This window comes from Apteryx mantelli, chromosome 10, assembly GCF_036417845.1.
Source record: "Apteryx mantelli isolate bAptMan1 chromosome 10, bAptMan1.hap1, whole genome shotgun sequence".
Classification (NCBI taxonomy): Eukaryota; Metazoa; Chordata; class Aves; order Apterygiformes; family Apterygidae; genus Apteryx; species Apteryx mantelli.
The window spans coordinates 17,082,985-17,097,339 of NC_089987.1; the positions used below are offsets into that span (position 1 = coordinate 17,082,985).

The 14,355-nt window shown below is 36.9% G+C and overlaps 1 long non-coding RNA gene across 1 annotated transcript; it reads right to left on the minus strand.

Moving 5' to 3' along the window:
- Window positions 1-3,552: 3,552 nt before the first annotated feature.
- LOC136992864 (uncharacterized) lies at window positions 3,553-5,465 on the minus strand. The gene is made up of 3 exons (XR_010885311.1): window positions 5,427-5,465; window positions 3,752-3,787; window positions 3,553-3,636 (listed from the first exon to the last, which is right to left on the minus strand). It is a non-coding gene; the product is annotated as an uncharacterized lncRNA (long non-coding RNA).
- Between the last annotated feature and the right edge of the window lie 8,890 nt (window positions 5,466-14,355).

Consider the following 14,355-nt stretch of genomic DNA (forward strand, 5'->3'; position numbering starts at 1 on the left):
CAGTCTTACACCCTGCTTCGAGAGAAGGCCGAGCAGCAGGCGCTGTGATGGAGGCAGAGCCAAACACTGATGCCCCTTAACAGTGGAAGAGAGGTTCTGCACTAGCTGCTCCTCGGCTCTGGTTGGGAAGGCAAAACAATAGCAGTGTCTATGTGTTAAATGACCTAGAGGATAGCCACCACCAGGTGAAAGACAGAACAGTACAAGAATTCCATTGAGAGTTTTCACATAATGCTGTATAGTAAAGATATAGGCATTTAATGAAAGCCTGATAGTTCTCACCAAGAACAGATAAAAAGCAGTTTTACTGATGGGATCTTTTTTCTAGACCAAACCCCACCAGGTAACAGTGGTGCCACCCACTACACAGTGTATCCTTCCTCCTACAAGAGTGTGCAGTATATTGAAGATGGCTCTTCCAATAGTTTTTCAACAGTGTAGGACCTACCCTATGAAGGATTTCTGTGTATCCAAAAAACAATAGGAGATCTGGTCAAAGTTTACATTATTCAAAAGAATTGATGTTTTTCAAAGAGATTACTAAAAATCTCAGTGACTATATATATATATCTATATAGGTATTTTAAATTAATATGAACTTTGTATGACAGCTCACTGTGCTAGCTGTCATGGCGCTTTATCTTCCTTATCCATTTAGGTATACCTTACATAAAGCAAAGAAATGATATGGATTAGCTTGAGTTTGGTGCCCTTTCCCTCAGGCAACAGAATATCATTCACTTTTGTTAGTGGTGCAACAAAAAACACCTGAGGAGGGGTTTTTAAGTCCCTAAATTTCTCCCCCCTGCCCCATCACTTTAGTGAGCTGTATTACCTCTCATTAACTTGCCTTGCTAATATTTTTGAGTATCACAGCTACAACAGCATTGCAGTTACAACACAGAATTATGATGAAAAAGACAAGGTATTGTCACAATCATGAGTCTACATTTCTTCTACTTCTTCAGCATTTGTTTCTTATCAAGTGCTTGTTTTTTAATGGATTAAATAATAATAAGTTGAATTCAAGAACACAAAAAAGTTCCTGTGATGGTAAATAAACCTATCTTGAGTCTAGAGACATCATGAAGTGCTGCAAAAACTAACTATACCCTTAACTGCTGTATGTTTTTAATGCCATTCAGAAAGTGAAATCTAATTGATCCGAATTGGTCTTTGTATGGTTAAGGATTGCCAGTGATGTTGCTAAAATGAAATCATTTTTATTTTTTGTCTCAGATCCCAAATACCAATTTTTTACAAGAAAATTTTTGAGACCAGTTATCCTGAAGATATTTTTGCAATATGCTTGGTATGTCTTCTTAAGCCAAACATATTTGCAAGTGTTAACATTTACCTTTGTAATATAATACACTAACATAGTGTTTTCTCCTCCCAATGTCTATTTAATTTGTTTAGTAAAATTGTACATAGCTCTATGCTGTAGCCAGAGAATATTGTATTGCTTGGATGTTGTCTGTTGTATTTCCAACAAAAGCAAATGATATTCTGTCATTTGAATCAAATGACACAATCTGTAGCCAACTCTTATTGTTTATTTGTTCTTTGTAACATTAGAACTAAATGGATAAGGAAGATACAATTTTTAAGAAATTGTAATGTTTTACGATATAACCTTTTATCCTCTTGTTTAAGATACTTCTGCAGCTATGAAAACCATTCTTGACTTTCTGGTACTCAGACTTACATATTAGATATTGAATTTTTCCATGCATTTCTGTACTTTTTCCCCCTTGCCCCTCTTTCCCTCCCTTTTTTCTTCTTCTCCTTCTGTTTCAAAATTGAAACAGATTTTACCGTTTACCCTGCAAACTCTTTTACTGTTTACTGTGCAAAAACAAAAGTTAAAATAAACATAGTTAAGACATTGCCAGAGATGCCCTGCTCTCCAGCCAGACTGTGAGAGTTGTTTTTAGTAGAGGATAGTGCTGTATCATTTTGGGCAACAATCTGTCAGACCTCTAGTTGTCCATGCTAGTGGATAGCTGAAGATCCCAAACAAATGATCCTGGCAAGTGTGCAGTGCAAAATTGCATTGCATGTACACTGAGACTGATCTGTGCAGATCAAAATCTACTGCAGGCAAGGCAAGTCTGACGTGGATTGGATCAGATCCACAGATTTTGGGTTTGCCAGCACTGGCAGATTTGTATTGCGAAAGTTTTTAATTATTCCTTTGATTTTGAGACCATTGAACTAAGCCACAGGGAAAAGAAGGGGGGTGCATGAGGGTTCATTTGCAGCTAAGGACTTAGAAGGTTTTCATTCCTGTGTCAGTGTCTGAGGTCTTGCCAGCTGTATCTGTGAACTCAGTAACGTTATATCATTCTAATTTCAGTCATCTGTCTTTGGCCCGATTATTAGCACACTGTGTCCATACTTTCTTGAAGATTTCTCAGTGAATAATTTAGATGTTACTGGAAATATCCTAGGATAAACCTCAGAATCTAGGTCAGCTACTAACTCAGCTCTAAAGAGTTAGTCACAAACAACTAACCAGAGTCAATCACAGATATTTTGCTTTATCTGTTCTTGATACTCGTTTTCCAAAGTGAAAAGAGCTTCATCTACCTACTTTTCCTTACATGTGTTATTAAATGACTTTTGTAAATCTCTTTTTAAGAAACATTATGCCAGAATAAATTTCATCTTGGAAAATCTCCTGAAGGATCCTCCTATGCTAGTTTTTAAATGGTTCTGACTTGGTTGAGGTTTCTCTGAACAGAAGTGTTACACAGTAGATACAGACAAAAATGCTAAATGATACTGAAGGCTTGAGGAATAAATAATACATTGACATTCCATATTTTATAGCTGTTTTACTATTATTAACAATCCTTAATTTGCAATTAGAAAGTCCCATGAGTTATTACGTTAACTAAACAAGCTAGGGGGATAGTTAATGCAATCTGCATTGAAATATCCTATATGCCAATTTGCAGTAATAGAGCTTTAACTTTTTGCTAAAGTTGCAGTCAAAACACACATTTTCAACATGTGAGTAACCATTACAAAAAAAAGAAGTAGGGCAAGTCAATCAATACATTTTTATAGGAAAGAAGATATTTGGTAATTAGAAAGTGCATGGACCTTATTGTCATTGAAAAACAATTTTACATGTGGATGGGATATTTTCTTTAAGGAAATGATGTATATCTTCTGGTAGTTCATAGCTAAATGGGTTCCCCTCAGGTCTCAAAGGTATGTGTAAACTAATTTTGCTGCACAATGAATATGTGCAGTCCTTTAGGAGGTAAAACTGCTTCTAAATCATCCAGATCCTGACACAGGAATGTAGCCATCTACAGATGACTGCAAAATAAGAGCTCTTGATGAAAGAACGAAAGCAGAAGTATCTTCTTTTGGCATCTTCCTCGCCATCATAAGGTGACTTTTTTGGTGTATTGCAATTGGATGCATATGGAAATGTGGGAAGGGTAGCATGCATCAACACGTCCTGTGACTGTTGGTGACCGACAGGCAGCCGCTGTATGGCAGGGCTGCATGGAGCCTCCATGAAACCCGAGCCTCCAAAACCCGAGACTGTGTTTCCACTTCTACATCTGAGCATGCTACGGTGCCAAGAGATGGATATGATGCTGGTTAGTTTTCAGGCTGATAACAAGATCAGAGAATAAAGAATCAGAAATATTTTTATAAACCCAGCATATGGGATGCCCCACATGCCTCATAAAATCATCAGGCAAATAAAATTATCTCAATACTGTACCTTATGTTTGCACTTTGGATCCCATTATTAGGCCAACTGTGCAGAATACAAAAAAGTCTCATGTTCAATATTTAATCCTCTTTTGCTTGTTATTTAATTTTGCGTACAAATGTACAATGGAATACAACAAACATTAAATGTATATACTAAAACACATGAATTCAAAACCCCATTTATTTTATCAATTGCTTAAGCTCATTTGATCATAAGGGACAGTGAGACCAAACAGCTATAAAAGAGCTCTATTTTCTATCAACTGAACCAAATCCTCCTTTGATCTGTTAATCCCAAGTTTATAAGGTTAGGAGATAAGCAAGCGTAACTAAATTCCTTTTTCTTTTTGTCCACCTAATAGTCTATGAAGCAAAGCAAACATAATAAGCTTCTTTGCTGCTTTTCAGCCTCTTCTTGCTGAATAATTCAAAAAGTGCATTACAGGTTTTATGAGTACAACTGTACACACAAGCAATGTTCCATGATTTTTTTGCATGCCTCAAATTTGCATATATTATATTTTTATTTTGCATTTTTGACACAGAAGCTGACTGCCTACTCATTCTTGGCTTTTTATTAGGTCTTTGATGCTTGCTGGAGGAGAAGGCCTCTTTTGTCTCCGATAGCCTAAGGCAGATCTAGGTTAGCAAGAAAGCCAGAGGTTTCAGGCTTGTTAAATGTCACAGTAATGGCTGTCTTTACGCATTGAAATACCAGCCTTCTTCTTTATAGGAAAAATGAATCACATTACCACCAAGGGAAGGAAAGCCTTTGTTGGAGGAGACTGCTAGTCTGCTACTTAAGAAGGGGATTTAATTTTCCCCTCCAGGCTTTTTGGCCAGCCCACTACTGTTGCCCTTGTGGAACTCTGATATCATAGCATGTGAAGGATAGCAAACAAGAAAGAGCAATTAGCCATTAATCATACTCATTTTGCGTTCGATGGACAGACCATTTAAAATACTGTATGTATTCAGTACATGAACAAGAATAGCCTGTGTGGACAAAGCGCAAAGTGTAGAATTTTGTTCTCATATTTTGGATAAGCACTTCTTATTTAATTCTTAATCAATGTCGCTGAGCTGGTGTTAGGTGCACTACTTTTTATTAAACCCTTCTCATAAGTTTTAGTGCACACAGAATTTAAGTGAGGATTTATGTTGCCTACAAAGGCCACATTTTTCATTTCTCATAAAAGCGTGTGGATTACTTTAAATAAAAACATGAGAATGGCAATACTAATTCTGCAAACAAAAAAACTTGATTGAAATAATTAATTATACTGTGTTTTATATTTATGGGTTTTAGTTGTTTCCTAAAATAAATATTGGTTGGTCAAATCAGTGGTTTTTGCTAACAAGGAGAATACACTATGTTATATATATATATATATATATATATATATATATGAATGATTAAAAATTTAGCTACATCAGCATATACTTATTTTGTTATCTTAGAAAATAGGGAAAGAAACTTTTTTAAATAAATGAAAGTGTATAGGTATTTATTCTTTACTCAGTCAAATACTATTTTGGTAGAAAGTAGAATTAAATTAAGTGTTTTTTTATTCATTAAATAACAGCATTAGCACATGTGCTGGATGTACTAGAAAAACAGGTAAGTTTATCAAGACCTTTTTTGCATTCAAAACTGATTTATTAAATAAAGAAAATACTACCTGTAGGCTGTGAAGTGACCTGATTACTGCTGGTTCCGGGGTCCTTCAAGATTCTTGAACTAGTAGATCTCATAATCCCTTTCCAAATTGGTGGTTTTGTGTTTAATGAGGAAAATGAGTTATTCTGCTTTTTTAGCTTTCATATGCCTTTGGATGAACTAGACACTGAAGTGGTTTATTTAACTAAAAAGAAAAGAAATAGAGCATCTGTTATTTAATCTGAGAAAACAGCTTCATTAAAATGCTGAGCTTCCATCCAAAAAGTATCTTTTCCTTTCTGAGCAGCGACAACTGCCTTTTGCTTTTGGACGGGATTATGACCCTTCCCATGTTGCACCTGGTAGGGCTGAAAGAACCTCTAGTAAGAAACACAAACCACAAGTGCTTACAGATCCTACGTCCTTATCAGTCTGCACGCTTCTGCTTTCCAATAAATCTCCAGAGACTAACTGGTCTTTGGTCACTGGGAAGAATGTGTCCTCCTCGTGTATCTGGAAAGATGTCCCACGTGGCTTTTCTTTGTGAATTTTCCTGGTGAGGAAAACAAGATGTCACTATATTATTTTTAATTACTAATGACACTGTTCCTTGACTTTTGACATAATGGCATACAACCTCTGTCTTACTTATGACAAAGTGAACAGTCATATGTTGAAGACCTCTGAGATTCAGAAAATTAATTCCTAGTTCTCCTATGGTGCTCTTGGGTGATCTTTGGCAAGTCACTTGCATCAGTGTGTTGGTTCCCTATCTTTAAAAAAAAAAGGTTAATGACTTCTGCATCTCCAGGTAACAGAGAATGCTGTTTTCTGGATCTGTCATGAAAGAAGTAGCTTTAAGGAGAAATTTAAATGAAATGAAGGAGATTGTTTTTCACCTGAGAAGTTCCATACTCTTAAACTGAATTCTCCAAACAGAGGCTAGAGATTTATAAAAAGAAAGCAGAAGTTTGGTCCACTGTAACCTGATTCCAAAAGCTGAGATTGTAAGGAAAATATCTACAGCCATGCAACTCACAAACCCACAGTATTTGGCATTATTTTTATTATTTGCATTCTGATTTCTTGTCCAAGAAAGTGAAGTGAAATATGAGTTGTCCCCTTTTAATGCTTCAGTCCTGTGAGCTGTTTAAAAATTAATGCTAGTTCATTTTTGTGTGGCATAGTAATTCAAAAATATCTCAGCTGTCCTGAATGAATAGAATTCAACACATTTCTCCCGAGCTTTGGCATAACACTGCATGTATTTTGCCTTGAGATGTGTGGCCGCACTTCTTGGGGCAGTGCTGTCTGCGAAGCTGCCCTCTGACCGGAGCAGGCTCCGGCGCATCCTTGCAACAGGACGAGGACTTTGTCTTCACTCAGCCGTTCTGCAGTTGTGCCTCTCTGGTTTGTAAACACCCACGTCTTTTTTTATAGCACGAGGAACTTACTTTTGGCTAACCCTAATGTTTTAGACAACTTAGCACTACTGACAGTATTAGCGTTAAAAAAATAGCAAGCCAACAGATTATCTACTATGTTGGAAAATAGGGAAATTTCATGTTGGCATAAGTTCCATTCACTTAAGTAGTTGTAACATACTTTATTGTATGCATAATCCCTTTTGCAAACATATGGCTAACACAAATCTTATTTTTTTGCAATAGTTCCTCTCTATCTTATAAGAAGATAAGATTATAAAAAAGATGTAAAATTAAATTTGTAGATCATGTGTATATTAGTTTTCCAGTACTTGACAATTACAGAATTTAAAGCTTACTTGAGGAATGTTACTGCTTCAGTGGCACAGGATTTTCCTGAACTGACATGAATTTGGACTCTTAATAATCATAACACAATAGTCTTATTTTTGTAAAGGATATTGGGCCTGTATTTTTGTAACTTTTTTTAAATGTACAACTTTGATGTGTGTAGCTTTGAAGGTTTCCTCATGGAACAGAAACATCTGGTGTCCAGTTCTCTCGTGTGCAATGGCCCCTTCTACCATTCTGCGCATGTGGGTATTTTCTTTTTTAGATGGCCCATTTCCAATATATCAGAGAGGGAGGAAATTCTTAAAATGTATGTTTAACTAAGGTATTTGCCTTCCGTATTCCTTGTAGTATAGTAAATTTTACCTGACTTTTTGTACCACACTAATAATACTTTTCTTTAAATATTGCATACAATTATTTATTTTAATTTTCTTTCATTTCAGACTTGGGAAACACTTTATTTTTCTTTTACTTTTTTTACTTTGTTTTACTCACTGCATTATATTTTTCTACCTGCCTAATGTTATTCAGAATGAACATGTATGCTTGTTTTTCCTTTTGCTTAGCTATTTTTTAAAAACTATTTTTTAAATCCCTGTGAGGACATATTACTTGATCCTCCCTCAATATACTTATGCATATTATAATTAAAATCAGTAAAAGTATTATTTAATTATATTCTGCAGTATTTACTAAATATTTCCTACTGTTATTTAGATGTGACCTTAACAAAGTACAAAATAGAATAAACTATGGTGTAGATTATATTGAAAAACAAATTATAAGTAGCTTTTCAAGAAAAGTGTGTTAGCCAAATGTTTGACAGTATTTTAATACATAAATTACAGTTGATTGTAAAGCTGGCCAATGCAGGATGCTATGGATTATCTATAGTAAATTATAGCCTTTTCTCAAAAAAGTTTTCCATTTGAAAATACTGTCCAGCAAATGGAATAGGGAGAGGTCACAGTAGATAGCTTGTTAAAAAGGTTCTAAAACAGTTAAGACAAGACTGTAGCTTTTGTCAACTAGATGCAATTACTAATTCGGTACTAGAACCTGCACAGATAAAAGATTATTGGAACAGTGTAGCCTGCAGCATCTAAATAAAGACTTTTTATTTTTTCAAAGAAATAATTTTAGTTCGAAATCCACTAATTATTGTAAACAGTGGAGGGCATGAACTTGCCTTTATATGGCAGAAGTTACTTGAAATTACTTTTTGGTTTTGGTTCAGGTAATTGATTTCTTTCCTCATCCTCCCTTTTTTTTAAAAATGATAAGGACTTGGTACTGATCTTGAAACTGAAATGCCCTTCTAAAATCACATTTCAAAACACTTTTCAGATGGTGTAGAACTGATAGTTTTCAAGTTTCCTGAAGTATTGGTGGGTGGATGGTGTTTGCCCAGATTTGTAAATAATTTTGAAGGAGTCTCCAGCTTGCTGAAAAACAATGTGCCAAGTCTTTTGATGATTTCCACTTCCTGCTCCTTATCTGTTATAAAATACTATTTTTGGGTGAGCTTTGGAGAGTGAAGTGGGAAGTGGATTATTTTAGGAAAGGCTTTCCTATGAATAAGCTGCACTGTACTAAAAGTGATTGTACTTGTGGAAGAATACATGGAACTGTATTAGCCTCCAGTCATGGAGCTATGAAAGGTGTGACATTAGCTCACAAATACTGAGATGAGACAATTCCTCTCAGAAAAGTGAGCTGGTTACAGTAACGCCATGTTTCTTATGATAGTATTCCTGAGATAATTATGGCATCAGGACAATCCAAAATCTATTTAAACCAATAAGGAGATTCTCAGAGGCATCTAAGGCCCCTGGATCAGGACCATGGATTGTAAAGTATAAGTAGAGAACAAATGAAAATTCTATCTGACAGGGAACTGGAATAACAAAACCTAATGTTTTTGTAAAGGATATTGCAAAATATTTTTTCATAATAAAAGAAACTCTTCAATGACTATTAGCTGTTTATGCAATGGTGTACAACCCTTTCCCTACTACTTTTAAAAATTGCCCACTCATAGAAACAGAAATTGCAAGCAATTACAGAACATAGGTACTGAGTAGCTAACACATTATTTATTTTAACTAAGGAAAAAGATATTGCTTGAAACATTTGTTTTTGGAAGTAGAGAATAAATTATACATAGTTGCTGTGAAAGGTTGCATCAAATCTTGGACCTGCCAGTTTTGACAATGTATGTTTAATTACACGTCCCCACATTTTCATACTGAGGAATAAGGAATGGTATTTAAAGTAGCATTCAATGGGTCAATACTTGTAATATAATAGAAATAGTAGCTGATCAAAACCAGCTTCAAATCTTGTGTGAATCAAAAAAGCAGAAAATCTGATATCTGGTAATGTCCCATATAAGAAGAGTAAGACAGGTCTCTCTCTAATCTTTACGTATCATATGACCTATTTTTGACATCCTTTAGTTCCATAGAAATGTATGTTTTTTAGATAACAGTCTTGGGATGCTCTTACGCAGTCAGATTGTTGTGCTTAGACCTAAGAAAGACAACAAAGTTTTTAAAAAGGAAAGGGATTTCCAAATGCTGTGTGTAGTATTTATAGTAGTTTCATGATTTATCATTAAGGCTAAAATTCATGCCTGTAAAAACTGGGTGTTGGGCCTTCAACACAATGAAATTAGTTTCATGCTGGGGGAAGAACACTTGTGCTGTCTCTCCACCTTTTTCAGCTTCTGTATAACTCACCGGATTGATAAACATCAATCAACCTTAACTCCAGTTAAGGTCCCTTATCTTCTTACCCAGTCCCTCACCATCTTAACAGTTGTGTGAGATGTGGTGAGTTGTCCTTCTCAGAGGGAGTGAAGGCACAGTGAGACCTCAGTGCCGAGGGCATCTGTGACAGAACGGCGAAAGCACTCTCCAACCCAAGTGCCTTGCCTAGCAGTGTCTCTCCCCTCTGCGTGGTATGAGGGATTTTCACTCTTCCTATGGTGAGTAGTGGAGACCAAGTGGACACTCAAGGTGTATTCTCATATCTGGAGTCAACTTCAAGCTTAGCTTTGCCTTGCACAGAAACTGGCAAAGGACCATCTTTGTTCTGTGACCTTGCAGGAGGTTCCCCCTACGGGGGGAACCGCAGCAAGACCAGTGCGTTAGGGCCAGTGGTGGCCCCTTGGCTCGAGGGGGAGAGGGAAGGGAGCAGGCGAGGGTATCCTCACTGTTCGTATACTGCCAAAACACTACAGGTGGAAGCAAGGGAAGAAATGATCTCCATGACAGTCAAGGCAACTGGAGGAAACTCTCTGGTGAAATTAGAGTTAGGACTGTAAAGTATAAATAAGCAGCCAAGCACTTTAAGTGCACTTCCCCATGCATGTGATCTGTTCAGATGCGAGAGGCATGCTGAAAAGAGCGTTGTCCTTCAGTGGAATCTAAAGATGCTTTCCAAGAGGAATGTAACCGCTTCAGGTGCCTCCCTCCGTCTCCTCATACAGTACACAAACCCTCTTCTCCTTTTCTTGCACAGCTTGAAATGTGATTGGTTCTCTCTTTCAACACAAATGACCGTAGATAGATTTTTCTATTTATATTCGATGTCTATGCCTTGGTTCTTGACCATAGAGGGAAAACAATAAAGTTCTGCCTGTAGGAGGTTGAATTTGTAAATATATATTGGTTTGGAAATACAATGAGAGATAATAAAATATTCAAAAAGCAGCCTGCTCTTGTGGGATATTATTCTGCACAGCCAGGGAGCAGATTAATGACGCTGCACAGAAAAAAATAAGATATGCACCATAAAATATGGATTGGAGTGGCAATGCAGAAACCAAAATTCCTGTCCTGGCAGCTTGTGAAACATGTGCATGTTTATAAAAAGTTTATCAACTTTAAATAGCTATGCTGAAGAGCAGCATTATTTAACCGAGGGACACAAGTAAATTTCTCTATCCCAGGCAGTTAATCAGCACAGCAGGAACAAGAACTGTGCCCTGATCTAGGTGAGTGATATCCTGATAGTGATGTCCTCCTGAATGAGACTCAGGGCTGCTGAGTCCCTTCGGGTTGGATTTTGAAGGAGTTGGCTTTCCCCCCCCGCCCCGAAAGTGTTCTGTAAAACATGCTGTCAAGGGGAAGGCAGTGTGTGAGCATGTAGCAACATGGTTGTTATATCTGTCCTAATTTCCATTTCATTTTGTGCTACAGAAGCTAAGCTGCAATGTCAAAGTGACTACAGGGAGGAGGAGGGAAGCAAGAAGTGTCGGAAGTGGAGCTAGTGTGGTGGGTTCCCGGCAGCGTGCCTAGCACGCCTCGCCGCTCTCCCTGGGGCAGCAAGGGCGCTCTGAGCCCTCGCCCTCCCTGGAGGCATGCCCGGGACGTGCCTCCCAGCGCTGCCGGCTCTGCGAGCTGCTCCGTTTTTTCTGTTTACCCTCTGGCTAATGACCCCTCTTACTGCTGCTACCATTTGCCTTAGGTTCCTATGGGACAATTTCCAGTGTAGGAAGAAGATGGGATGTTTAGTGTTCATTTGAAGAGTATGAACGCTGAATATTCAAAAAAGAAAGATTCCTCTTGAATCTTAAGTACTTTTTCAGTTTGGGTCAAATATGCACAGAGTTCCCCTTCCAAAATCTCCAGCCCAGTTTGGACACTACAGGTAATAAGAGGCGACATTTAGAATAGTATTTTGCAGATGAGGGAGTCCTTTAGGCAATGCTAATAGCAATACTTACAGTGAGGCTTGTCTGCAATTTCCTGATAGAAAATTCTTCTTAAATTTTGCTTAAAACTTTCCCAAAATTCAATGACTCGGTTTGAAAATTTCCCTTCAGGGCACCTGCTTTAAGCTGTTTTTTCCCCCCTCACATTTCCACCAAAATGGGGAAATTATTTTGAGAATAAAAGTAGAGAGGGAAATCTGCTTTGCCCATAATAATAAAAATATCACGATACTGACATTGAAAAATTGACTGACTCCAAGATGCAGATCTGGGATGCAAAATTTGGTGGGGAGGATAGTGCTGATCTTTTTTATCAGTGACGTCCTATTAAATATCTCTGTGGATAGTCCCTAAGATCTGGCCAGTGTAGAAGCATTTGTAAAACTTATTCATTTTACAAAGCCAAGTAAAGGCTTCCATTTAATGTTATCTGGACCTGGGCTTTCCTTGTGGCTGCAGTACTGCGCTGCCGAGACCTAGGCAGTGCCTGTGCGTGACAGCCTGAACTCGGACAGCAGGAGGAAGGGAGGTTTTTTTTCTTGTGCTCTAAATAAGCACCAGTTAGTTAGGCCCACGCCAGGGGGAGAAGGAGGCAGCACAGTGCAAGAGTAATAGGCTGGGGCACAGGAGGAGGAGTTGGAAAAGGACAGAAAAATATGTGCACATACATATTCAGAAGGTTTCCGAATTTTGGTTGTGTGCACAAACCTGTGTTTGATGCTCCTCTTTTTAAGAATGCTAGACTTCTCAACTGTTTAACATAAGATTTTTCTTTATGCTCCCTCTCTTTATATGTATGTATTTAAATGTGTGTGTGAGTGTGTGTATGGGTGTACACAGAAACACACAAATATGCATACGCACACATTAATACATAATTTAATTATTAAATTAATAATTTATCAATAAATTATTTAATAATTAATACATTATTAATACATAATTAAAATTAGTTGATTTAAGAATAAGGGAGTGTTGTATACAGTGTTAGAACTGTAAGTTTTTATAAATTACTGTAAATGAGCAGCTGCCTTAAATATTATAATAATGAAGCATTTTGGTTAATATGTTTTTCAAGACACATGAAGATTTTGAAACTAAGTATTTTTACTTTTTTACAATTTTTAAAATGTTTTATTTGGGGAAAACTTTTTAATTATGAATGATTTTAGTACCATGTTATAGTAGTCTTCTAAGTCTCACAAAATCATAACATATTTCAAGACATAAACCCGAACTTTTTTTTACAATCCTTTTGAAATTCTTTCTTCTGTTCTCATAGTGACTTGCCTTCCTTTTCCTTCTTCTGAGTACATTTCCTCTGCGCTGCTGTATCAAAGAATTCTTTTTCTTTTTGCTGATTGTTTATATATTTGAAGATACTTAAAGAGGAAGTAAGAACTCTGTACATATAATTAAAGGCCTATCTATGGACTTGTGCTTTTGAACTTCAGTTTTCCTTATGCGTAGATGTAAGCTGTTTTCTTATCCTAAGCAACAGTGATAAGATCTGAATGAGATTGGCTTGATTACTAATAGTTACACGTGGTCTTAAAACTTGGATTGTCTAGTGAGTGGTTTCTGGATAATCTCTGAGAGTTTACAATATATATGCTTTCTTTGAAATGTGCTATACATATAATCTTTAACTTAAGGCATTACTCCAAACAGCAGTTATATCAGACAGTGCTAAATCTTTTGGAGCTGCTCAGAAGTGCTCTGCAGCATCAGGAGGGGATTCTGGAAGGTGCTAATCAGCATTACTTGCCTGGCTCCCACCGCGTGAGTGCGAGCTCATTAAGCTCAGCAAGCTGCTCCGAGAAGCTCGGCCTTGATATCCACAAACCAAAACCTAATGTTAAGTGAATATCATTCATAATTTGGTCTCCTATATGACAAAATGACATTTTGAAGGAGTCTGATTTTCCACAAAGCCCTGTGTCTTTGAAAATAGGCGTCTTTTAAGGTGTCTGATGATGGGATGACCCAAATCATTGGTGACTTTCACAGATCTTGCATGGAGAATAAATTTATAAGTATAAGAACAACTTATGACGGGGAGATGAGATGGAAATGAAATAGATTTTGGCATAGCAATAAAACAGGCCAAAAGCTGTGCAGCTTTTTGAGCCAGATATACAGCTGGTGTAAGTTATTTTAAATTCACTGTAGTCTATTTTAACTGAATGGAGCTATCCCAACTTATATCAGCTGAAGATCTGAACCAATCTTTTTCATTTTCAATTTATTATTTGTTGGTGTCACTTCTGTGGTGATGTTCTGTGTGGATGTGGAACAAGATATTGAGAGATATCCATGGAAAACTAGCCAGGGAATTATATTTAATAACTTATTAAATAAATCTATAATTCTTCATTATATTTCCACAGCATGACAATAGAACAGATGTGCTGGTGTAGTATGATGGTAAATTCTGATTAGCCCTTTATACA